The sequence below is a fragment of the Xenopus laevis genome, chromosome 7S, assembly GCF_017654675.1.
Source record: "Xenopus laevis strain J_2021 chromosome 7S, Xenopus_laevis_v10.1, whole genome shotgun sequence".
Classification (NCBI taxonomy): domain Eukaryota; kingdom Metazoa; phylum Chordata; class Amphibia; order Anura; family Pipidae; genus Xenopus; species Xenopus laevis.
Genome location: NC_054384.1, coordinates 107,313,366 through 107,322,692, shown reverse-complemented (window position 1 = coordinate 107,322,692; position 9,327 = coordinate 107,313,366).

The following is a 9,327-nucleotide window of genomic DNA, read 5'->3' as shown; positions in this document are numbered from 1 at the left end:
TAGGAGAGAAATGCTTTCTGGCAGGCTGCTGTTTTTCCTTCTCAATGTAACTGAATGTGTCTCAGTGGGACATGGGTTTTTACTATTGAGTGATGTTCTTAGATCTACCAGGCAGCTGTTATCTTGTGTTAGGGAGCTGTTATCTGGTTACCTTCCCGTTGTTCTTTTGTTTGGCTGCTGGGGGGGGGGAGGGGGGCGATATCACTCCAACTTGCAGTACAGCAGTAAAGAGTGATTGAAGTTTATCAGTTTACTGAATCCTTAATAAATTAAGTGGATTAATCAAACATTTTGTTCCTCCAGACGTCTGTATTTATTCATTCATCAAAGCTGTTATTATTACTAATAAACATAGATGTTGTCATTTCATATTGTAGGCAATTTGACCATTTCTTATGCATGAGAAATGTTTTTAAGTCATAATTATCCCAAATGTGTTGTTTTATTCTTCTAATTCTGATTGTTTAATAGTTGATTAATTCCCATTATTAATATGGAATAATTCAGGAGTAAGACCTCTTTGATCATAGGGCATTTGAACTAATGCCTAACATGTTTCTGAAATTCTAATTAGTCTTCAATTATTTTGCTTAGAGCTATTTTCTAGGTCTTTCCTCTTATTTATTTTATCTCTTTGACTTTTTTTTCCAAGACTTTGACTGCAGAGGAGTTATCCTCAACTGAAGAGATTATTTTCTTTATTTCTGCTAGCTTTCTTCCCCCAAACAGCAGCAACATATATTATGTGAGGATGGGGAGCTGTGGAGCAACTTTAGGGTACCTCCAATCCCTTAGACACCTTACCAGAAGTCCCCTTAAGTTTAATATAAAAAATAAAGTATATTGGAAAGTTGCTTAGATTTCATTATCTGGAAATGGTTTTGGTGCATATGCCCTTTAATTTGAGTCACCAGCAAACACAACAAACACACATGATTAGTCTCAACATGGGCAGATACAGGAATTTCTTAGGGAAATGAGTAACCATTGTTTATTGATTTACTTTAGTAGCAGACAAAATTAAATTAGGATGATAGAATCATGGTCCGTTATAAGTGATGGGCGAATTTGCACCATCTCGCTTCGCCGAAAAATTTGTTAATTTCCCGCAAAATTTGCAAAATGGACGCTGGTGCACATTTTTTGACCCCGCCAAATTTTCACCAGCGAATTTTCGCGCCCGTTTTGCGAATTTATTTACTGGTGGCGAATCACGCGAATTTGCTCCTGGCGAATAAATTTGCCGCTAATTCACTCCTGGCGAATAAATTCGCTCATCACTATCTGTTATTTTAGATTTAGAATAACAACAAAAAGTGACCCTGATGGGATATAAATGATACAAGAATAAGGTCAAAGCTGACAAATGTAAAACTAATCATACATGGGTTGCCATTGCCTGTCTAATGTATCATTCTTCATCAAATTATAAGCTAATTAACACAGGATAATAACCATTATAGCTTGATAGTAATCATTTGACTGCACATATACTGTACATTGACTGTATATTTTTTTATAGCCAGTAATATCCCTCCATAAACTTTATTCTTGACATCTCTTGACAAATTAATACAGAAATGAGAAATAACTTGAAATATGTGAAATCATGTATATCATCATCTCTCTGGTATCTTGATATAAATGATCTCATTTATTTTTATTTAAAGCTTTTGAAGTTATTTGGTTATGTTTTACTCATGGATTCTGGACTGAAAAACAAAAAGGCATACAGAAAAAATGGACAATTTTGACAGAAACACTTACCGGTAGGTGTATATTTGTTAGAAATCATGCTTAATATTATTTCTAGGATTTGAAACAATCATGGTAAGAAAAAAACTTGATCTCAAATATATTCAAGTTCACATTTTTTTAATTTGGTTTTATTATTACAGAGAAATACAGGTATGGGATCCATTATCCGGAAACCCATTATCCAGACAGCTCCAACTTATGGACAGGGCATCTGCCATAGACCAACATTTTATCCAAATAATCCAAATTTTAAGAAATCATTTTTTTCTCTGTAATAATAAAACAGGACCTTGTACTTGATCCCAACTAAGATATAATTAATCATTATTGGAAGCAAAACCAGCCTATTGGGTTTATTTAATGTATATATGATTTTCTAGTAGAAAAAGTATGAAGATCAAAATATGGAAAGATCTGTTATCCAGAAACCCTGGTCCTGAGAATTCTGGATAACAGGTCCCATACCTGTATTTAATAAATAGAATAAATTCATTTAAATGGACTGATGAGATGGGAGATGACCTTCTTGTAATTCAGAGCTTTCTGGATACAGTTTTTTTTCTGGATAATATATTCCATATATGGACTCGTGTTTTTTAACAATATTACATTTAATTCAGAAAATTCTGCAGAGCTGTTTTTTCACAAATTCAGAGCATTGAATGAGTTGGGTTTTATCAATCATAAAGCAATCAATCAATAAACAAGAAAAGAAAAATATTTTTCTTTAAGTACATTATTTACTAAAGGGCTAAAAATTATTTAATGGACTGTTTTTGATAACAAAAAATACTTATGACATGGTTACTTCTCTGTTTACATGAAGAGCATTATATGATATTTCTTCTTCTAGAGAAATAAGATGACAAACACACAGCTAAAACTATTTATTGTAAAGACTATTGTCATCCACCATCATTTATGTGACTTATAAAAGCCATCTAAAAAGTCTACATTACTGTCCCTTCAAATGCAAAATACATTTTTGCGTGATTTTAGCAATCTCAAAATTTCTAGTGACTCCCAGTGCTGCCAACATGTTTTGGAAGATTTGTAAACAAAGTTATATTCAACAGTTGATTTATGTTGCAGTTATTAATATTTTTGTTTTGGCAATGACCCACTCAAGATTAATACAGCTTTTCATATTAAATAAACCAAGTAATTGACCTGTATGAAACCATCAGGGAAGTGTACTCATTACTTTTGTTTATAGCTTATATTTTTGATTGTATACGTCAGAAACCAAATAAGGTTAAAGTTTTGCTAAGTTACACTAATTATAAAAAAATAGTAATCAGATGTACGGTATTACAGAAAAAGGAGTTGACCTCAACTGGCTAATGAGGCAATTAAACTGAAAAAACTTTATGGTCCCCTGAGAGGTAACATAGTAACATATTAAGTTAGGTTGAAAAAAAGACACCTGCCCATCAAGTTCAACCTTTTAGGTCTATAAACTGCTATTTGATCCAGAGGAAGGCGAAAAACCTTATATGAAGACCCATTTGCCTCAGAGGGGGAAAGAATTCCTTCATGACTCCAATGGCAATGAAGGAATTCATTGTACAACTTGTACTATGAGCTATCTCCCATATCCCTGTACTCCCTCACTTGCTAAACACCATCCAACCCCTTCTTATACCTATCTAATGTATCAGCCTGTACCACTGATTCACTTCCCAGCTCTCCCGGTAACACCCCTTTCCCTCCTCTAATCTCATTGGCTCCCTCCTGTCTGCTGGGAGGAGCTACTGGTGAATAAAGCATCCGACCCTTCCTTATACCTATCTAATGTATCAGCCTGTACCACTGATTCAGGGAGACAATTCCACATCTTCACAGCTCTCACTGTTTCAAACCCCTTCCCAATATTTAGCTGGAACCTCTTTTTTTCTAATCGGAATGGGTGACCTTGTGTCAGCTGGAAGGACCTACTGGTAAATAAATCATTAGAGAGATTATTATATGATCCCCTTATATATTTATACATAGTTATCATATCACCCCTTAAGCGCCTCTTCTCCAGCGTGAACATCCCCAATTTGGCCAATCTTTCCTCATAGCTGAGGTTTACCAGTTTAAAGAGAAAGATAAAAATGGCAGCTCACGGTTTGCCTTTAAAAATAGTTATTACAAAAAATGAGGTGTTGATACTACACTTTGGCCAAAATATGTTAGTTCACATGCCATATCAAGGTCCTTCATTGTATGTGAGTCCTACCAAGTCCCCCAGCAAACAGTGTGACTAAGAGTAGTAAGACCAACAGTGCACTTACCCTTAACTCAGAGGCTCTAGTGAGCAAGCAGGGAGATTTTAAGCCCCAGCCCATTAACATACACCTGTAAATCATTCCCTGTTTCAAAGGTTGAATGGCAGCTATAGGCAATATTTGGCTACAATTTGTACAAGAAATCACCAGCGCTCGGTCTAACCCACATTCTGGAGTTGACCAGCTGCTATAAATGATAAAAATAACATAAATTATATGTGTCCAATTGGGGTACGGAACACTTCCCAATACCAACAGTTGTGGACCTTCTCCACCTTCTCCACCCTTAATCAATAAAAATGGTAATTCAATAAATGATTTTATTGGTAACAAGAATTCATGCTATCATAAATATAATTAAAAACTGGCCGGCCTACCTTAATATATCTCACTAATTATAACAATAAATAGCTGTTATACATATGTTAAAATGTTTTAAAATTAATTAATTAAAGAGGAATTCATAACATACAACCAATTAATCAAATTTTAAAATTTAAAGAATTATACAGTCATTATAAATTAGAAATGTAATTCTCATAACAGGAAGCTGAAGGTATAGTTTATTGTTTATATAGTGTAGAATAAAATCAATTACAATTCTTTAGGTCCCGTATTACTCCAGTTAGCGACGAGCCTGACCCAGAGTAGGATTCCTTTTTACCAACGTCACTTTATATAAGCTTTGTGGGATATGTTAACCTCTGTCTATCCTCACTTCCAACCTTTATTACTGTCCACCAGCACCAGTGACCTACATAGGGCATCCCCCTGTCGCTATATCTGTGCCGAAAAATTGCTATAAAAAAAACATATTGATGTCACCCACACTTGAAGCCTCTCCTTCTTTCTGCAGTTCGCCATAGTGCGAAGGAGGAAGGAGGCTGTCACCCGAAGGTAGAAGTTGTAAGTGTGGAACTGTAGAACCCATTGGGAAAGGTTGTGGTGAACAAGAACTGCCTGAAAGAAGGCAGTGTACTTTGTGTACAAATATTGGCTTTTTATCATTTAAAGCAGCAGGTCAGCTCCAGAATGTGTTAGACCAAGTGCTGGCACAAAGGTGCTTCTAGCAGCTGGTCAACCCCACAGTGTTGTGTTTCTTTTACCAGCTTAGTTGCCCTTCTCTGGACCATGGTCGGACTGGGGGGGCCCGGGGCCCACCGGGACTGCTGTCCAGGGGCCCCCCGCCCCCCTACTAAAACCCATCGGCCCAGACGTTTGGCGCGCATGCGCAACAACGCCGCTTGGCGCGCATGCGTAGGTGGCGCTGCGCATCGCCGGAAATAAAAAAATATTTTATGATTGGAAATATCGGGAGAACGGTTCTGGCCCGGGGGGGGGGCCCACGAGGGTCGGGGCCCACCGGGTTTTTTCCCGGTATCCTGCCGGGCCAGTACCACACTGCTCTGGACCCTGTCTAATTTAGTAATTTCTTATTTGAGCACTGGAGACCAAAACAGATGAATTAGAGCTCACTCAAATAACTGATTCCAGTACAAACACAATCTAACAAAATAACTGCCTTTTGCACAAATCCTGCATGTAGAGAGACATGATGTCTGGTGAGTTTAATAGAGTGAGCTCTAATACATCTTCTAGGCAAAAGGAGCCCCCCTATAAGATATATTGGATCTAACTGTCAGTGAATATCTGACACCCAACTGCTGCATGAAGAGAGAATGAAGAGAAACAGATGCTGAGAGAGGAATAGTGAAGATAAACTTGATTATTTCAGAAACAATGCAGCATTTTTAATTGGTTTTATTTAAAAAGTTTCTTATTTCAGTATGATGAAGCTTATATTACATTCTCATTTCACGATAGTTACCCTTTAAGTAAATGTTAAGATGGTCGTAGATGTAGAAATTTGCTCGTTTAGCGATGTCGCCAAACGAGCGGATCTCTCCCTGATATGCCCACATTGAAGTACGCGATATTGGGCTGATCCGATCGTGGGCCCTAAGGCGATGGGACGGGATTTTCTACCCTGCCAACCAACATCTGGTCGACTTTCTGCCAGATATCGATGGGGGAAGCCCATCGAATGGCCTAACACACGGGCCGATAAGCTGCATGTATGGGGGCCATAAGATTGTAACAGTAGCAGGATAACGATATAGATATAGAGTGACATCTGCTGCCCAGATTTATAAGCACAGGCACAACTGGCCACACTCAATTCCATGAGAAAAACGGAGCTGATGGTTTACCAGATAAAAACTCAATATAAATTTACATAAATAAGTGGAAATTATTAATAATTAGGTGATAAGTACTTTTCATTGAATCGAGCCCAAATAGCTGACTCTTGATGTTAACTGCAAGCTACCCACAATGCACCAACATTCTCTAAACGTTATTCTCCCTTTCAACAAAATTTCTTACACTTATTTTCCAAACATCTTAATACACTTTTATTAAACTGTGAAATCCATATAATAATTACATAAAACCTGCAGCTCCAAAACATTGGAATTTCCAGTTCCCAGTGGGTTCCTTGCAGTGCAGGAGAATTCCTCTCTGTCCCACCCAACAGTCACCTTTATGCTCTGCTCATGTTCCTCTCTCAGCTCAAGAGTGTTTTCTCTTCATTATACCAGGTAAAAATTATTTGGAGCAGGGTTGACACTTCAGATACAAGATACCGTTGCCTGACTGTCGTCTTTCATTTCCTTTCTTCCTTCAGATATGACAAGATAAACATATTGGGGAGACTGGTAAGATAATTATTAGGGTTATATAGCAGGTGCTAAGATTTTTCTGTTTTGGCATTGAGCTGATCTAGTCTTACTTCTCAAAGTCAAAAAAGTAGTAGATTATTCTAAAAATTTAGGCTCGAACTCTGATTTGTTTCCTGCGACATGGGCATGAACCAACTTCTTGTCGCTCTTCTTGTTCTGTAACTAGTGATGGGCGAATTTGTCCCGTTTCCTTTGCTGAAACGCCAGCGTTAAAGTCGATGGTCATCTGAATATTGTTGACGTGCAACGTTTTTGACGCAAGCTACTTTTCTGAACGTGCATCCAAAAATTTTGACACAGGCACATTTTCGACAGGAATTTTCACACAGTTTCGCTTATTTATTCGCCGCTGGCAAAACAAGGAAATTCACCGCAAATTTGCTCCTGATGAATTTATACGCCCATCACTATCTGTACAATAAGGATTGTACACATGGTAAAGCCTAGAGTGGAACACCATCAACACATGCAAAAGTTTGCCGCATTCAAGAACTTCTAAAATGATTATTTGTGTCACTCCCTAGGCAGTGTAATGTCCATCATCTTACGGACAATATGTTTGCTTATGGTGTGTATGTGCCCTTATGTTTTCAAAGGAGTTTACCTGAGTTTTACCTTGTACCTTTACCATTTGACTCTTATTACCTTCATCACAATTTCCATTTATATATGGAAAATAATTCTCATTTTTGTCACGTCAACAATCTTGAGCACTGCAGTCTTGATGGAGCATTTCTGTAGTGCGATGGCATGTTAGGGGTTAATGCAATCCTCTGAATCAATTTTTGCAGCATTAATGGCAAGTCGGGATTAATGTATTGCTCTGAATTAATTTCTGCTGTGCAATAAAACTGGAAAGGCAGTGCACAGTTACTGGCACGTCAGAGGTTAATGCAAATTTTCTGAATACGTTTTTGCAGTGCAATGTTACTGGCATGTCAGGGGTTAATTACAGAAACTTTTTTATAATGTTAATAATAATAGCAACAGTAGTGCCTGTCTGTCAATTATGGACATAGAAGGATTTTATATATATTATATATATACATATATATATATTTACATATATATATATATATATATATATATATATATAACCAAAAACCAAACCAAAAGCCCAATTAGAAAATTTGAATTCCAATTTTCCATTCAACCTTAAAGGGATACTGTCGTGGAAAAAATTTTTTTTTACAAAATGTATCAGTTAATAGTGCTACTACAGCAGAATCCTGCATTGAAATCCGTTTTTCAAAACAAGAAATGGATTTTTTTATATCTAATTTAAAAATTTGCTATGGGGCTAGACATTTTGACATTTCCCAGCTGCCCTCAGGTCATGTGACTTGTGCTCTGATAAACTTCAGTCACACTTTACTGCTGCACTGCAAGTTGGAGTGATGTCATTACCCCTCCCTCCTACAAGCTGCTGTAATGTAAATAGAGCCTTGTCTGCTGAGCCTGTCAATTGAACAATAGGCAGGAATCAAGATAAGCTCCCACTGACACCACTTCAGAAGGACTGAAATAAGATTGTCCTGTGATCACTGCCCCCACTTACGTTTCAAAAATAAATATATATATATACACACACACACAATTCATTTTGGGCACTTGAAAAATATTTTATATAGATAGTTTATTATATTTGTTTACACAAAAATGAAACACAGGAGAAACACAGGAGTACACTCCCAGGACTGATGTCCCTAAACTTTCCCAACAGTTCCACCTAAGTACTCATTACAGCCCCTCAATCAGTCAATACATTGTACTTTAAAAGAAAAGGGCTAAAAGGTCCCGGCTTTGATGTGCGTCAGAATGGTCGCCGGCATCGGAATTGTCACCGGCATCAAAATGTGTTTCACCAATTTTTCAGTGTTTTGGGCGAATTTCTCACTTCACCAAAAAATTATTGAAATTCGCCCATCACTAATTACAGTTGGGAAATCTGGACAGGACTTAATGTTAATGATATGGCGATGAGCCAATCACAGCATCATAGCCCTACCCCATGATGTCACCTCCCCCGCCACAAAATGCCGCCTGTCCCACCCCTGATGTCACCAACCATGCCCCTAACATCAACCACCACCCCCCACAGTGGCCACCCTATATACTGCAAAAATGTATGATCTATTGCAGCCTATCACCCTGAAAAATGAAAAGTTGCCAGCGTTTTTTATGACTTTTATGAATTTACGCCTGCGCCCGTTAGTAAATCAGCAAAGTACCGAAATGACGTCACGCAGGTGAATTTTCGCTAACGTTACTCACTTCACCCTTTAGTGAATTTCCCCCAAAGTGTTTTCTCTGCTAACAACACTACTGGTCTCACCTCAGTAAAGATGCCTGTGAATCTGTGACCCAACATACACATTATCAATCACTTTTCCCCAGGAAACTGGGGACCTTTTTGTCACCATACCACAATATATATATATTTATATATCAAACCAAATGTGGAGAGACATATATATATATTTTTGATTGCCTGGTGATAATCAGATAGGAACTATCATATCATAACCAGGTGCAACGTGTAACTTGCCATGTTT